General features: G+C 36.5%; 1 non-coding gene across 1 annotated transcript; it reads right to left on the bottom strand.

The window, feature by feature from the left end:
- Positions 1-7978: 7978 nt before the first annotated feature.
- LOC125619595 lies at positions 7979-8083 on the bottom strand. The gene has a single exon (XR_007351135.1). It is a non-coding gene; the product is annotated as a U6 spliceosomal RNA (small nuclear RNA).
- Between the last annotated feature and the right edge of the window lie 9324 nt (positions 8084-17407).

Raw genomic sequence — 17407 nt, 5'->3', positions numbered from 1 at the left:
ATGACCTTGACATTTTTAAAAAATCTTTTTCAAAATATATCTCTTCCCAATCACTTCCTTCTACCCTCACTTCCTCCTCTAGATGCCATGCCTCCTTCATATCTGTTTGTATCCCAGCCAAATAAGTCAACTCTACTTCATTCCTCACATAGCATCACAAGGTCTTTTTTGTTTTTTGGTACCAGGGACTGAACTCAGGGGCACTCGACTACTGAGCCACATCCCCAACCCTATTTTGCATTTTATTGAGAGACTGAGTTGCTTAATGCTTGCCTTTGTTGAGGCTGGCTTTGAACTCGTGATCCTCCAGTCTCAGCCTCCCTGGCCACTGGGATTACAGGTATGCACCACAACATCCAGTTCACAATATTTTTGTTTTTTAAATAGATTCTTTCCTCTCTCATTTTACTAGCCCACCCAGAACTTTTTTTTTTTTTTGTACCATGTACTGAACGGAGGTGAACTTAACCACTGAGTCACATTCCTGGCCCTTTTTATTGATTCTTTAAATATTGAGACAGGGTCTGGCTAAGTTGCTTAGGGCCTCACTTAATTACCAAGGAAGGCTTGAATTTGAGATCCTCCTGCCTCAGCCTCCTGAGCTGCTTGCACTTCACACATATGCCACTGCACTAGGTCCACCCCAGAATTTTAATGGCTGCTTATTTCATTTAGGATTGAATCAAAATATTTAATATAGCTAATAATGCTCTGGTATCATAACTGGAATCTTTAGAAATGGAATTGCTTCCTAGAACAATTTGAATCGATTGTCTCCCTACTCTCCTGTATTTTAAACATGGTGGCCAGCATTTATTCTGTTGCTCATGCAAAGTTCTTTCTTTTTGCAGGATTTTAGCCCTTGTTCATAACTCAGTCTGACTGACTGTTCTTCCAATTCTTATCCTTTATAATTCTTGCTTAAACTTCATGCATCACAGTGTGCTGGACTTTTGATGAAAGCAGTGATCATGCCCAGTTTAAGACACGAGCATATAGCATGGTACCTGGTACGGAGAAGGTGTTAAAGAAACTTGGCCGAATAAGCAAATAAGTAAACAAATAATCATTATCCCTCTTTGAAATGAGGTTTGTTATCTCTGAAGAAACAAAAATCAGGACAGCTCTTTTTTATAAATTGAAGACAGTCCATAGTCTGGGGAAGCTTATAGTTAATTTGAGCGACACCTTGGTGAGATGCAAAGCCAAGGACACTATAAACACCTTTAAACTTTGTTATGTCCTCTTTTGTCTTTTGCCCATTCACTTGGTCTTTATCTTTTGACATGTTCTCACAATTAAACATCTAGCCATTATATACAGATTTGGTGCTTCCTCAAATGATTCAGATGGCTAAATTGAAATTAAAAATAAAAAATGAACAATTGTGGTCATTCCAACTACAAAGGATTTACAACAGAAACACCACATTCCAGTTCGCAGTGCAGTGAAGATTCAATGATGGCTGCATGTCCTTTCTAGTTCTAGAAATAATTTCTTCCAGGGAGAGACAAGGAAGTGGAGTGTGGTATGCAGGCATATGTTACTATATGGTGTAAATAGAAATTTTCTAGCTAAAACTCGTGATGGTAAGATATTTTTTATTAAAGAGATTTTAAAAACGTAGAATAGTGGTAAGGCCTGGGCAGCGACTCACTGTGTACCCTCCCTTAGCGTTTGTTATTGTGTATTCCGCTCTCTCTCTGAATGAACATTCCTGTTGCTTTCTCCTTTTCTTTCTTCTCCTTTGAAGTCTCATTGTCATTGTTTCATCATTGCCAAGTCATTAGAGAGCAAGTTTCCAGTATCAAGATCCTTCAACCTGAAGATTTCACCACCCCCTAAGAACAATGCCATCCTCTTATGTATCTAAAATATAATGTTCAAATTCAGGAAATGTACCATTATATAATACTATTATGTGTTAGAAACTCTATATTCTTATTTAACTAATTGCTCTATTAAAGTTTTTATGTCATTCTCTCCCAATTAAAGATGCAGTCTAATTTCACTCATATTTATCTAACATGTGTCTTTCATCGTTCTCTGGAATAATGTCTCCATCTTAGCCTTTTATGACATTTACAGTTTTTGAAGAGTATACACCAATTTTCATTTCAAATTGTCCTCTGATTCATGACTGCTTCCATATGATGAGCCAAAGTAATTTGTTGTTTGTATATTTGTTGGCAGAAATGCTACCTGAGCCATGTACCATCAGCTCAGCACATCAAAGATGCATACTGGACTGATTCTTAGGATGTCAGAGGATGTGATGGTGCTTTATTTCTCCATTATATCGTTTCTTTTTCCCTATTATCATTAGTAAGCAATCTCTGGCAAGATATCTAGAGAGCATTCAAATATACTGTTTCCCAGCAAACTTTGTAGCAAAAGGTTTTAGAATTCCTTGATCACTCCTGGCTGAATCACTTATTACCATTGTGGTTGTTACATGGTGATTTTACTCCCTTGTCATTCTTATGATTCATTTGGTGGCTCTAAACAGTAAATAAAGCTTTCCTTTCCCATCAGCACTTTTTGAAGTTAATTTAATTACCTCAATATACACATTATAAATATTAAGTTATGGCTAAAACAAGGTAGACGATACATCTGGTATTTACTATGGTATGTCTCCCCCTGGAAAGAAAATATGGTCTGAATTTATTTCTGATATTACTAACCTGAAGGAGATGTTTGAAAATCACTTTACAATTCTAAATCTTTAAAAAATATGCATATATATATTTATGTATATGTAAAGAAGATTTTATATTTAACATCTAAGTTCTCAAGTTTTAATATCTGTAACTATTAAAATATTCATTCTGTATTTGTGTGGCCTCAAAAATCCAAGTAAAAGTGGAAATTCTCTCTTCTCTGTTTTAATAGCAGCCAAGTTAATTAATTGCAATTGGCCAAAAACTGGCAGAAAAAAATTTTCTAACCCCATTAACTTATTTTGGTTCTCATTAAACTTTTAAAGTCGGTTACTTTCCCTTGTCTATTTCAGGCTTATTTTCAGCAGTGTTTCTTCTCTGGCAAGCATATTTGGAAAACGCACAGATTGAGCACCAGTGTGGGAGGAATTATACAGCTAAAAAACATTCCATGAAACGATCATGAGTATTCCAATTTGTTTCAAGATTAATTATAGTTCTATAATTCCCACATCAAGGCGGTCTGTGGGTTAGAGACTGGGCTGAGAGAGTTGTCATCCTAGTAATGACATTTAAGGCAAATGATTTACTAATGCAAAATCTGTACTATTTTCAACCTAAACTTTAGGAAAAGCCATATAAGCATTAAGAAAAATTAAATAATATAAAACACATTCCCAGCAAACTCTGCCCTATACATTGTAAACCTATGAGAAAAAAATCTGGTTGAAAAGCTGAGGGCTGATAGTATAACCACGGGAATCATTTAGGAATGATAATTTTAACATCATTACTAATTCTTAACAAGAATCCTGAGACAGAATGAAAAATTATTCTGAGGATAATACAAGAAATGTAAAACAGTTATGCATATATTACAGATTTAAAGGCTTAATCCCATAAACATTAATATATCAGGTTGTTTCTCTTGACATTGTTCAAACAATAAATTATATATATATACAAAACAATTTGTTACTTTCAGGCCTGTCATTTATAAACTGTAAATTTTAAATTGAAAAGTTTTAAGGATAGTTTACAATTCCACTGTGATTTTCTTAGAAATAAAATATTCAAAAAAGTAAAAAGCATGATAAATGGTCACTTTATCTACATCTATCATCCATGTTTGATATGTATATGCATATGTGTGCATAAATATATCTCTATAAATATGTGAACATAATATATCATTTTTATTGAGTACTTGCTTGCTGAGCACTTCACATGAATTATGACTTCATATAAATTTTGCCATTTAGTCTCTGTAATAGTCCTAGGAGGTGTCTAAAACCATTGTCCCATTTTGCAGTCAAGGAAAGCAAGTCAAAAGGTGATTAAGTTGTTTAGAGCCAGATCTAATGGTACAACCCATTGAAAAACAGTCCATATGGGTTACATGTCATGTGTTTTGCTATTAAAATGTATTTAATCAAGTGAATTGGTACAGACATATTTCTCTCTTTCAAGGCACAGTAATACCATTCACACACACATGTGCATATATGGATATTATGTATGTTCATACACTTTATACACTCACCAAAGGCATGTGTACATGTACACTCACTATTTGTTTTATCAAGAATATGAGGAGCTCAGGCAAGCTAAATGGGCCATACTGGCATATAATTTAATGGAACGATGACTGTGTTTTGTGGTGAAACCATAGTTCTGTTGGTCAGTATAATCTTCAAATCCTGTAAGGATCAAGATTGTGGGGATGGGAGGCAAAACGGTTCTTCATGGTTTATTATGGTAATAATGGAAGAGGCTGATCTTACCTCTGTCCTGTGGTACCCAGTTCTTACTGTGGTATTGACAGCAAAATATATTTGTTCTAGATTTGAGGTTCCAACAGAATCATTTAGGACAACAACTTAATTCAAAGGATAACTGAGTTTCCAACAGGCAACGTTTTCACTCTATCAAAGCCAGCTGTTTTAGCATGATGAGGCACCTGGTGATATCAGTCAATTTCATGACTCTCCTACCTCATTTTCTTTCCTATTAAAGGACATTTGTTTGTGTTGATTAGAAATTTTTCTCAAAGTCCATGTTTTCTCAAAGAAGTGTTGTAGAAAGTAAAGGAAAATCTATATCAACATGGATAAAATGAAGAAGATCTCTTTTCATATTTTAAGAAGCCCAATGTAGTCAACATTCCACCAGGTAGAAAGATAGACAGCTGGTTCTTCATGGAATGGTGCTCAGTATTAGACTCTTCTTTAAATGAATAACAATAACAAAAACAACAGAAAAGTGGGCATAAAAAATGTCAATAGCCAGATAATCTTGATAGGTGAAATTGTATGTTATCGACCCAATGCAAAGCTTCCAACCATACTACCACAGCCACTTTGTCTGTGAACTATCAACTAATCCTGGGTAGCTGTGATTGATAGAGAGGGCATATTACCTTTTCCCCATAGTTCTTGAGAGCTATTCTGCAGGAAATGCTTTCTGCCAAACATTTATATGCAACAGGATTTCTTTTCATCCTGCACACATTTCAAAAAGGCTAATCCAACTACCTTTTCCAAAAATATCCTTGTTCCTGGCCTTTTTATTCTTCCTAAGATTCTGATGACATGGCCACCCCGTTAACCTTGGCCTATGGGCCAGTGTAGGACATTATTTCAGGCTCATACGAAACATACAACTAGATAGACAACCTGAGTTCCACGCTGAAAGCTTTCTCCGTTACTGCCATTGTCAAGGCTAATTCTAATTGGAGCTGTAGTTGACATTCATGTTCCATTGGTACTAGCACGCCACTTAGAGCCTTTTCTACAATAAGGCTCTTTCTTCTTCTGTTGGCTGATGTTGGGAGCTCCCTGTGATGCCAAAGAGAGCAATTGGCCAAGACTACTGAAGAAATTTCTAGTCCCTTTAATATTTTTGGTTCTCATTAAACACAGTTTAATGGGGAAGCAAAGGATAAGGAACATGTGTCGTGAGAATATGAAACGCCAGATTATGAAGTTTTTTATCTTCTACATTTGCCTCAACTGGTCTCAGACATATGATTTCCATTTAAAAGCAGAATTCTGCTGTGTACACTCAACCTTATGATTCAATAAAATAACACTCAATTCTTGGTGTCCGCCCTAGGTTTATAATCAACCAAGTATCAGGACCAGGTGTTCAGTTTTAGGATCCTTGGAATCAAGCCATGTACTTTAAAAGTAAATTTAAAAAAATAAGAAAGGAGCAAAGGATAAAGCAAAAGATAGTAACTATGCTACGTGAGATGATAGATATTTTAGTTTATTGGATTATTGTAATTTCCGTATATATCAAACATCATATCGTATGCCTTAGATAAGTACAATAAAAAAGTTAGGTCAAATAAATTCACTTTTGCATCCTAGGTTGCACCCTGAACCCCAAATCCCAACACCCCCCAATCCATGATAATAGACACATTTTCTGTTCCTCTGTCCTTGCATTGTGATCACCTAGTGACCTTGCCATCAATTAGAAAGCCCTGTGTTGTATTCCAGTTGCCAGATCTTCAAGACTTCCTGTACTTGCACCTGTTCTTTTCATTTTTAATGGTTTAAGTATGTTGTTCTCATCTAATAAGCTGGCACTACCACATGTAGATTCACCTATTACTAATTATTAATTCTCTTTGGGAAACTATTATAGCCTCCACTCCTTAGGCTCTGAGACACAGTAGTAACCATGATAGATGAGATTTCTTTATATACTAAAATGTTACTCTAGTGGGTGAAGAGATAATAAATGCATGATAATTAAGAAATTAGATATTTACAAAGATTACTAAGTAATCACAAAAAATAAAACCAGGCAATGAGTTGACCCACGTCCATCCATGATCACACCAGAAAGAGGGAGCTGGAAAAGCTCTTCAAAGGACTGTCATTGACTTGAGCCAGCCATGCATAGACCTGTCCAAAAATTGTGTGGACTTTTATGATTACAGTTTAATGATTCGCCTTTGAATAAACATTCAAAACTAAACCAATTTTTCAATAATTAAAATAATGCTAAGTGTGAGGATTAATTCTTATTTCTATATATATGTTTTATTTACTCTATTCCTATGATATAGCCTGAGTGCTCCAAATTTCCAGAAAAATTCTGATATTCCCAAAGACTAGGAATCAGGTTGGAAATTTACCAGGAGATGAGTTGCCAAAGAGAACTTGGCAGACAGAACAGAATAAATGACTGTTTTTGCTTACTTCCTAGGTACCTCAGTTCACTCTTTCTGCAGGAATGTGCTGGGTATGAGGTTGTTTCAGAAATGTGGGTTTTGCCAGAGTATACAGCAAAGACTGACTTCCCAGCAGCTTAGGAGAGGATAGGATAGAAGCCAGCTACCACTAGTCCCCTGATAACTCATCCTCCTATCGACACGCAGAGAGAGGAGGATGAGTTATCAGGGGACTAGTGGTAGGGGGAAGAGAAAATGCAGAGCAGAGAGCCTAGAAATGGGGGAAGCCGAGGTAGAACCAAGGACAGCTCCGTAGGTTGCCACTCAGAGTGGTCTTACCGGGTAGGTGAGGTTGTAGCAAACTGTTGTTTCGTAAATAGAGTTTGATTCCATCTTTTGAGTTTTCAAAATGTTTAGGCCTCATCCTCCCTCTTGCTCTTGCGCCCCACATCTGGACAAGACGAGAAGAAGCCCCAGGAGTCTTCCACTTAGGTGCTGGTAGAACATTCAAAGGAGACCTTGCCCAAGGTCATTTTTACCCAATGCCACCTGCCAACCACAATAAAACCCTGCTGTGGTCCTTGATGGCAAGCCATGAAGCTTCACCTTCTTTATTAGTTATAAAATATAGTTGCCCACTGATCCTGCTCTGGCTGCTCAGTTGGCTCCTCTGTGCTCCACATTAGGTAATAAAGCTCCTGGTAGCCTCTTGCAGTGAGTAAGGTAGTATTAGATTCAACTTCAGTCCAGGCTTTTGAGTAGAGATCTGTCCCATCTGCTGGGGTGTTCTCATCCTGGGACATCAGTTAAAGGAGCTTCCTAGAGTGGCCGGCATCAGAGCAAAGTAAAGGGAAAGAGATGAAGAGCAAGGTTGGACCTTCATAATGGGATGGGGTTCTTCATGATGGGATGGAGTGTTAGATCATAGGGAACTTTGTTGGCTCTTTCAGAACTTTGTTTTTTACTCTGAATGGAATAAATAAATTCTGATGGGGTTTTTGAGCAGAAGATCGATGTAATTTGCTTTTGTTTATTTAGTTTACTATAACTCAGTTTAGATATCATTTACACTCCATAAAATTTCCCCATTTTTCAATGCATACAATTCAGAGGTTTTTAGTATATTCCCCCAAATGTGGAATGCCTCATGAATTTTCTGTCATCTTTCCACAGGGACCATGCGCATTTTCTTTGCACGTTCCAATTTTAGCATATGTGCTGCTGAGGAGAGCACTTGATGCTCATTTCTGCAGAGTCACACCTACTGCTGAGTTGAGAATAGACTGCAGAAGACCCGTGGTAGGAAGTGGGGCCTGGGGAGTGCATACGCAATCAGCCCCAGAGGGAAGGTTGTGGTTCTGACCAGAGAGGCAGCAGGGAAACATGAGGGTGTGTGAAACTCTGGATGTGTTTCAAAGGCACATTCAGCAGCATTTCCTGATGGGTTGGGTGTTACCGATGTCATTCATCTCTGTTCAATATTAGAATGTCTCAGACAGGAAACAGGAACCAAATGGGCAGTCAATTATAACCCAGGAACATTGAAGAGAGATGAAACTGCTTTGACTTCTAGTGATAGAAATAAATCAAATGGGATGCGGTTTTTATTAAATGAAGGATGGTCTCCCACCTTCAAAGCAAAACACTAGACACATATGTAAAGACAATGGGTATAGATTGTAAATATCAGTGAACTAGACTCCAAACCTTAAGAATGGAATTGAGAATTTGTTAAGAGCTGTGTTAGCTTTTCATGACTATATCTGACTCAAATTGACAGAGAAAACATATATTTTATCTCAGGTTTTCAGAGGTTCCAGACTTTGGTTAGGACATCTAGGTCTGTGGTCAGGGTGCTAGAAGGCAGGGGTGGGGAGAGCCCTATGTCTGGAGAGCAAAAAAAGGGGAAGAGGAGGGGCTGGGGTCCCATAATCTCCTTCAAGGGCACACTCCCAATGATCCCAAGACTTTCCACCAGGACCTGCCTTTTACAGGCTCCAATTGATCCACTCTTGGAGTTAAGTGTCCAACCTCTTGACCTTTGGGGGACACATAGAATCCAATTTATAATAATAGCAAACTACTTAGGACCAAGGAAATGAATAAGCACATGTCTGTATCTCCAGTAAATTGTGACGACCAAATTAACTTGTGTCTAATCATCATTTTAGAAATGTATAGGATGTAGCTAAATTTCTTCTGCATTTTATATGTTTCACTATCTCTTTTTCTGTCTTTCTGTCTGTTTATCTCTTCTCTCCATTTCTCTTTATCACTATTTCTCACTCTCAAGCATGCCTCTTTTCACTAAGCAAAAGAGGAGAGTTTTATGTGAGTTACGGATTAGCAGGCAGACGTGGGGCTCCTAGACTATCCTTTGGTACCAGTGTTCATAGCACAATGTGCCTCTAGGAGGCATGAGACTGCATGGAGGTCCAGAACTAAGAAGCCAGGAAGGAAGGTTTGAGGACAATCAAGGTGGACAGCTGCCCCTCCCCCTATTTTAGAGCTTTTGATCACCAGAGGCCTTATTTTATATCACAATTAAAAAGACTTGAAAAGCACCTCATCAAACAAGCATGCAAAAATGAAAGCCATGGAGGGCCAATTGGGTGCAGTTAATTTTTAATTATACTCTCTCCCTGCTCTGGCTTTATTTATTGCCAAGCAGCTGGAAGGATAGAATCCACCAGAGGGTAAATCTCTAGTTCTCTGTGAACAGGAATTTCTTTATAGTACATTGTTCAAAAATAGATTACAAGTGAGATTGACACGATTCTGAATAGCTTGTTTTTTCCTCTTTAAATGTCATGGTAATACAATCCTGTCTCAACAAAGCCAAGGTCGCACAGGAGTGCACAAAAGCTGTAGCTCTTAAATCCTTCTTTCTTGCTCCCACTTGAGGAAATGTGTTCAAATCAAGAAGAAAAACATCAAATCTTCACATTAAGAAGAAAAAGAAAAACAATTAGGAAAAGAATCTACTGGCCTCTTTATATTCAGCTCAACAACCACACCTTTGATCACTTGGGGACTTAAAAAATAAGGCAAATTGTGCTGCTAGGAAAGTTCAGATCTATTTTAAATCTCCTACAGGGCTCTTCGCCAAAACACTGTCACCCTTCACTGGAACTGTAGCAATCTTTGCAGACTGACGAAATACTTAAGACTGGCTGCATTCCATTGAGACCATGCCTTATAAGGTGAACAGAAATCAGAGCTTGCCCAGGATGTTACTATACCATACGGGATGCTGATACATGACTATATGGAGGGAGGTATAAAATTATGACTAGGAAAACTTTTCTCTCTCTCTCTCTTCCTTTAAGATCTATTGATCCTGGGTAAATTTATGCTCAAAAAATAATATCAAGAGAATAGTAACTATTATCATTCCAAATTCTCAGAGCTCAGATTCAGGGTAAATCTTCTGGGATCACATGCATTCTCAAATACAGATGAAAACAATTATGATCACTTTTCAATAACATAGAAATAAAGTACAGTGCAAATTCCTTGGGAGACATGTTGAGGGCCTGAGCAGGTGTTGATGTATACTCAAATACATCATCAGCACTGTAGGCTTTTATTGTATTTGTATTGTGTTGCATGCTATTTATCAACAGTAAATTAATTTCAGTTTCTCTGTAAGATGAATATAAAAAAAAATAGTATAAAAATGTTCCAATTCCATCTCACCTTTAATTTGAGACTAAGTGGAAGTGCTCAGATCAAGAGTAAGATTTTTCTCTCTCTTGAAGTTTTAGTTTTTTTTGTTCTTAAATACTTATTTTTCCTTTTCTGAGGTGGCTTTGCTGTTTGGAAAATCTGCCACAAGGGAGTGCTTTATCTTAAAATAGACTCGATTTAAAACAAATCAATAACCTGAGTACTGAGCATTGGAATTGGTGAATACCGGTAAGTTCACTCCCGTAAAGGTGTTGAACTATCCGTTTTTAACCCAGTTTAACATCTACTCAAATCCCCAGATTGGTATATTTATTGTTGGATCATTTGAATGTTTCCTTTATAACAGCTCAATCCAGGGATGATTTCTCCCATATGTTTCTAATTTACTCGCACTTAGCTCATCGAAGTCTGGTTTTGTAGAGGAAATGTGATGTCCAAGAAGCTGTTGGGAGGCACTTTTCTTGGAAAAAGGAAGTAATGTTCTTTTATTTTATAGTTCACAAACTGACTTCTAAAGATGTGAATGCATTTCAAATGTATGAAATCACAAAGTTCAAGTATGTTTTAAGATTGGCAAGGAGGGCTTCCATTTCTAACTGAAATGATGTCACAGTACGAAGCCAAGGCAGGCGAGCAAGAAAACTGCTAGACAAAGGGGGAAGAAATTGAATTTCCAGTATTCCTTTCTCTTCAAACTGCCTTTGATTGAGGCCAAAATGCTTGTTTATAGACATTGTCAACCCATGATGTCATATTTCGCAGTAATTCTAGAACAAAGTTTAAGTACTTTGAGTACATTTGTTTAATAGTCTTAAACTCATTTTACTATTTTAAAGAAGATTTTATTGCTCTATGGAATCCTTCCAATCCTCGATAACAGCATGTTTAAGTTTTGGAAGTTTTGTTGCAGAAGGTTTCAGGGCTGGTGCAGAGACAGTGGAGTGTACTGTGGAGCTCAAAGCGTTTAGAGCCACGGTCTTTGGTTCTTCTTGCTTTCTCAGCTGTGTGATTTTATACAAAATATTTTGTCTCTGTGCAAAAATTTATTCAAATATAAAATGAGTGTTTAAACTCACCTGCAATTTTGGTGAAAAAAAGTAAAATCATGTTGAAACTACAGGAACAAGTGTGGAAGGGCAGTGTCTCAGCACATGCCAATCTGCTTCCTTCTTACTGTGTTTATTAAGAAATCTCTCCACCTTTATTGACTATTAATCTGTGAAAGGATTTTGCCAGAGAAAATAAACCCATTTTCCCACACATTTTGGGGAATGAAGTTCCTATGGCAATTGAGATACATTATTTATCTGGAGAATGAGAAGTGTTGAATGGAGAGGGAAACTACATTTTGAACCAGAATTTGAGTGTATTTAATTAAAATTTTAATCATGCAAGGTAGACTTTGGACCTCCCTTACCAAAAAAAGAGTGAAATACTGGGGAGCTTCTAGACTCGTTCCTTTGTTTCTGTCACCTGGGTGCTTCTTTTGTCACTGATGTGTTGCCTTCAGCATCTTACCAGGTACCCACAAATATAGGCTGGATGCTTGTCCAGCAGAACCACTTTGGAGAAGAATGCCCCTGTGTGGATGGTTATTCCACTACCAATCATGCTCTGGAAAAATGGCAAGATTAAAAATATGAATGAATATATCTATATTTGTTTTATCAACTTTGTGTTTTCCTGATGCTTCAATGTCTGCACAAACAGGCTGTAGGCATCCCCTGCTCCAGGCCACCTGGTGCACCATTATGATAAGTCTGGTCTCTGCCAAAGGTTCCCCTTCTTGCCTGTCCAGCTGGGACCTAGTACATCAAAAGCACCCTGAAACCTCCTCATGCCTTTTGCAGTATACTCCACTTGTCCTTGCTTACAGGTCCTCACTCTCTCAGTTCCCCACCTGCTTGATTGAACCTCATTCTTGAGAGTTCCTCCATGAGGTCCTCTGTGCAGCCCTCTGTCTCCAGGACTTGTGAGTTTAATCCTTGAACTTCATACATCTCTCTAAGTGCAATTTTGACAGCTCATTGGAGTGATCTTTAAAGAACCCAAAAGCAACACTTCCTCCCTCAACACCCTGGAGTTTAATTTTTCAATGTCCTTTCTTCCTGTTGAATTCTGAAAATTCTCCCAATTTACAATCTCATTGAACCATATCAATCTTCTGTGCTTTGTTTTGCTATATCAAGGTTCAGGAGAGTTGGTCAGTGTGCACAGACCATGGAATCTAGCTAACTTAGCCTACACACATGTCATTGCTGTATGTGAGGTGTGTTGGCTTATCTGCTCCCTGTCTGACACCATGCCCAATTCCTGCCTTCCCATTCTGTGATGACTGGTCTCCTTCTATCCCCCATGACTGCTTTCATCCCTGCGTCCCTTGAAAGACTGTCTATGCTTCCGAGCAGTTTCTTGCATGTGTGTCTTACAACCACATTCTGCTATTTAAAATAAAAGTGATCTCAGTCAAGTGTCTATGAGTCCCTTCCCTGCCAGCTTCTAACATACAGGTGACCTCTCCCACCCTCCTTCTCCATTATTTACTTCAGAGGAAGAAATATCTGTCTTCAGTGCTTGGATAGCAGCATACTGTGTATAAGACACCATGCTAAATTCTGCACATATGTAAACTAATCTCATCTTAAACACCAAATTCCTTTACAAAGCTCATGTAAAACTAGGCAAAGGAGCCAACACAATTAGAACACAGTTTCTATTGCCTCATAGGCCATACTAGGCATTCTTAGGCATAGGCTAATAAATGTTCTTCATTTTACTCGGAATTCATCAATTTATGATTTTTAAAATGCTTGTAGCCATTGATTTCCATTAGAGTAATTCTTAAAACCTACTTTGAATTCCTTTTTAAAAATAAATCCTACCATTTTATTCTATTTTTTTTTTTTTTTTGTATTCTCATTAGTGTTATGCAATACACTTAACTGGGTCTATTTTCTATGTTCCACAGTGACCATAACAAAGTGTATTTAAAAGTATTCTTGCCACTTATCTTTCTCCTTGGAAAGTAAACCGACAACAGGGTTTACCTTGGCCTACAGGAATCATTACTAGGATGATACTATTTTTGGTGTATGGGTTTTCTTTTTCGCTGATGAAAATTGAGTTTTAGTATGCAGTGCAGGATTTTCAAAGAGAGAAATGCACAATGAGTACAATTCTTATTTTATATTTCATATGGCTTACTGTACCCATACATTTAGACATATTCCACAAAAAGGCATTTTTTAAAAATTTTTATTAAAACAATCACATTTATCTCAAACCATTCCTCCAGAATATGGTCATGTTATCAGAAAATCTGTGAGCAACTTGTCCAGCTGAGAGAGTGGAAACTCATAACTCACTGTCGGGCCACTGGTGTACTGTGCAAGCTGAAATTAAAACCGTGTCTGAAGACAGATTGACATTCAAGGCCAAGTTTCTACCATCTCCTACAATTGATAATGGAATTTAGCCGGACAGGCTCATCTAGACAAGTTGAAAAATTATTTCATATCCTGAACTCAAATGATTAATAAGTATTTTATTCCTCTCAATAAATCACAGATTTATTGAAGATATATGAACAGGCTTTTCTATGTCTAAAGTGCATCAATAAAGAATTTTATATATGTTAAGGAAAAAGTGCCTTCCAAGTTATAAATGTTAAACACGTTATTGAATTCCTAAAGGAGCATACTAGAATGTCCTCTCCGTCAAAGACACTGGGCTTCCTTTTGCTCTAGTAAATCATGCAAAACCAGAAGCTATTTCTAATGTGTTCTGTTTCTCTGGCTCCTCCATCACTATCCAGAAAGAAGCAACACGTTTGAAGAAATAACCAAAATTTTCATCCTGGGCTTCCATAGGTCGTTTCAAGAAATGTAAAAATTTAGAAGTGGGACTTATACATTATGAAGGGAAAAGAGTGCAGTAGATATCTCTCTCTTGCAGAAGAACACACACTACACACAGTTGCAGAATTTACTTCTCAAGGTGATAGGACACAAGGAGCTTAACAGTATCATAACCATAGTTAAAAAGAAAGTCATGAATACAAAAAGCCCCAGAACTTCATGAGAGATTATGATAACCTTCTATAAACTCATGGACTTTCCTCTGCACAAATAAAATTTGGAAGGATCATCAGGAAACAAGTGCATATTATATTGAACAAAATGATATTTAATAATATATCATGTATTTAGTCATGTAACATTTTGATAGCATTTTTTATACTAAAGCAGATTATGCTCTATGACATGAGTGGGCCTCTCAGTCACAGTAACTCCTTAAGAGTGGTGACTGAGGTTTTCCAAAGAACGCATTTTTCCTCATGACTACACCATAGAAATCCTACCTGAGTTTCCAGCCAGCCTGGCCTTCCTAGCAGAATTTCAGACAAGAATGAAAAATCATAGAGAGATCTTCTCTCTAAATAAACACAAAATAGGGCTCGGGGTGTAGCTCCGTGGTCCAGTGTCACTGAGTTCAATTCCCAGTACGCACCTCCCCAACCAAAAAGAATGCAAAATCATCTGAGATCTGAATGTCCAGACTGTTGACTTTAGACCTGCCAGCTCTCCACAATCCAGTGAAACAGTTCTCAAAAACACATGATAAGTCTCTCTCATTCTCTCTGTCTTTCATTAGGAAATATTTATATAGTAACTCTGTTTCCCTGGGGAACCTTGACTGATAATGCAGTGACCCAGAGGGAAACAGGAGGAATCAGGAATAGAAATAAGGTGTTTGATTGCGTATATAGATTTGATGTGGAAGTTTGCTAGCATACTTATCATGTAGAAAAAATCCACAACATTAAGGACACAAAAACCTAAATAGCAGTTTTATTTTAAAGTTACATTACACAAGAAAAAAGCAGATCATGTGACTTAAAAAGAGAGGCGGAAAAATCAATTCAACAAAAAGAACAAAGAAAATAATTGAATGTTGCAAAAGAGTAAGATAGAGCCTCATGAAATAATCTTCTTGAACACTGATCCACCTATGATATTCACAGAACTTGAAAGATCTAAGGAAGAACCAACAGGAGAATCATCAAATATAATTAAAATGCTTACTCCTCCTTCAAAGGCTGATGGATAACAAAAGTGAATAAGCAAAAGTGTAGAATAGTTAAATATAATGTAATTTATAAATTATAATATAATGTAATTTATAAATATAATGTAATTTATAAACTTGAGATATTGAATTCATATAATATACTTATATACATAAGTTATATATTTGAAGATGTGCAAAACTCTGTAGGTTACAAACTACATTTCTGAACATTTATGAAAATTAGCTATATAATATTTACCAAGGAACTTTCAAAAAAATTCCATCAAGTTAATAGTATTACTGTTTAAACAAAAGTATACCTTAAAAATCTTCAAATGATTTTAAAATATAATGCTATTGAATTATTGGATTCACAGGAAATCCCAAGAGCAATCATAAATATTTAATATTCAATGATAAATTAAGTACTACCTACAAAATTATGAGGGAAAAAATAAAATATTTTTGAAAGGTAAATTGATAGCTCCAGATGTATTTTAGCAGGCTCAAACACTCATGAGTTTGGAAAAATAAAAAATCACAAATTAAACATATAATAATAATAATGGAATTGTAAAAACTAATAAACTTAAAGAGTAAAATAATACAATTATAAACTGGAACACCTAAATTAAGTAGATAAAAATTTCAAAATATGTAAATAAAACATTTTTAAGAAGACATTGAAACCTCACAGGGGCTGAAGGGCAGGCATAGCTCAGTGGTAGAACACATGCTTAACAGTCCTGGGTTCAATTCCTAGCACATACACACACACACACAAATCATGTGTAAATGAGTAAATATTAAATAAATTAATGAGCTAATGAGCTATTGAAAACATTGCCTTCATCCAAAGCACCAGAATCTTATTTTATTTGTAAATGATCCTAACCTTAGAGGAAAAACAGAGAATCTGGAAGTATAGAAAATAAAATTTGTTTTATACCTTGAAGCACTTGAAATAAAGTTGTCAAAATAATGCCCTAATGCCACCAAACATTTTACTATCTTTTTTCTACAAACAGGACATTCTCCTACATAATTTCAATATAGTCCTCAAAATCAAGAAATCAGCATTGATTCAATGATGCACTATTATCTAAGCCTCAGGTCCAATTTATTCAATTGTTTCAATAATGTTGATTATAGCAAAAATAATCAATTCCTAATTACACATTATTTTCAGTCAAAAATTCCTCTCTATGCTTCTAAAGTCTGGAATAGCTCCTCAATCTTTCCTTGATTTCCTGGACTTTGATGTTTTTTACTATTTCTGTTGGGTGGCAATTTTCCATGGTTTTCTCATAACTCTACATATCCTGCAAATAAAGATACTGAATGTCTTTGTTCTAGACTATTATTCCAAAGACAATTGTAAAGAAGCAGCTTTAAAAGAAAAGAATAATTTCTCTAACTGGAGCAAAGGACAGGCATGCTTCTTGCCCATTATAAAAGATTCAGGTTCCCTAAAATCATGATTCTTCCCATGTAATGCATTCCACTGGATGAACAGGTGTCAAATGGTCCCATGGTAGGAAAGGAACCTTATGCAATCATGCAAAAGCTGCTACTTTAGCTATTGTTATTTCTGTGCATAATAAAGTCTTTGTATTTGGCCTACAAGTCTGATGTTTAACAAGCTAACATTTTCCCTTTTAAGAAGTATAAAATCTCAGACCCTCACAGTTCTTAAAGCTCAGAGGACAGTTTTTAATAGAATGTCTCTCAATTTTATTTTGTCAGATATTTTCTTATGATAAGATTTAGGAAACTCCTAAATTTGGGGATATATATA

Source organism: Marmota marmota, unplaced genomic scaffold, assembly GCF_001458135.2.
Source record: "Marmota marmota marmota unplaced genomic scaffold, marMar, whole genome shotgun sequence".
NCBI classification, from domain to species: domain Eukaryota; kingdom Metazoa; phylum Chordata; class Mammalia; order Rodentia; family Sciuridae; genus Marmota; species Marmota marmota.
The sequence above is the reverse complement of the archived record's forward strand: the minus strand, read 5'-3'. Positions and strand labels throughout refer to the sequence as shown.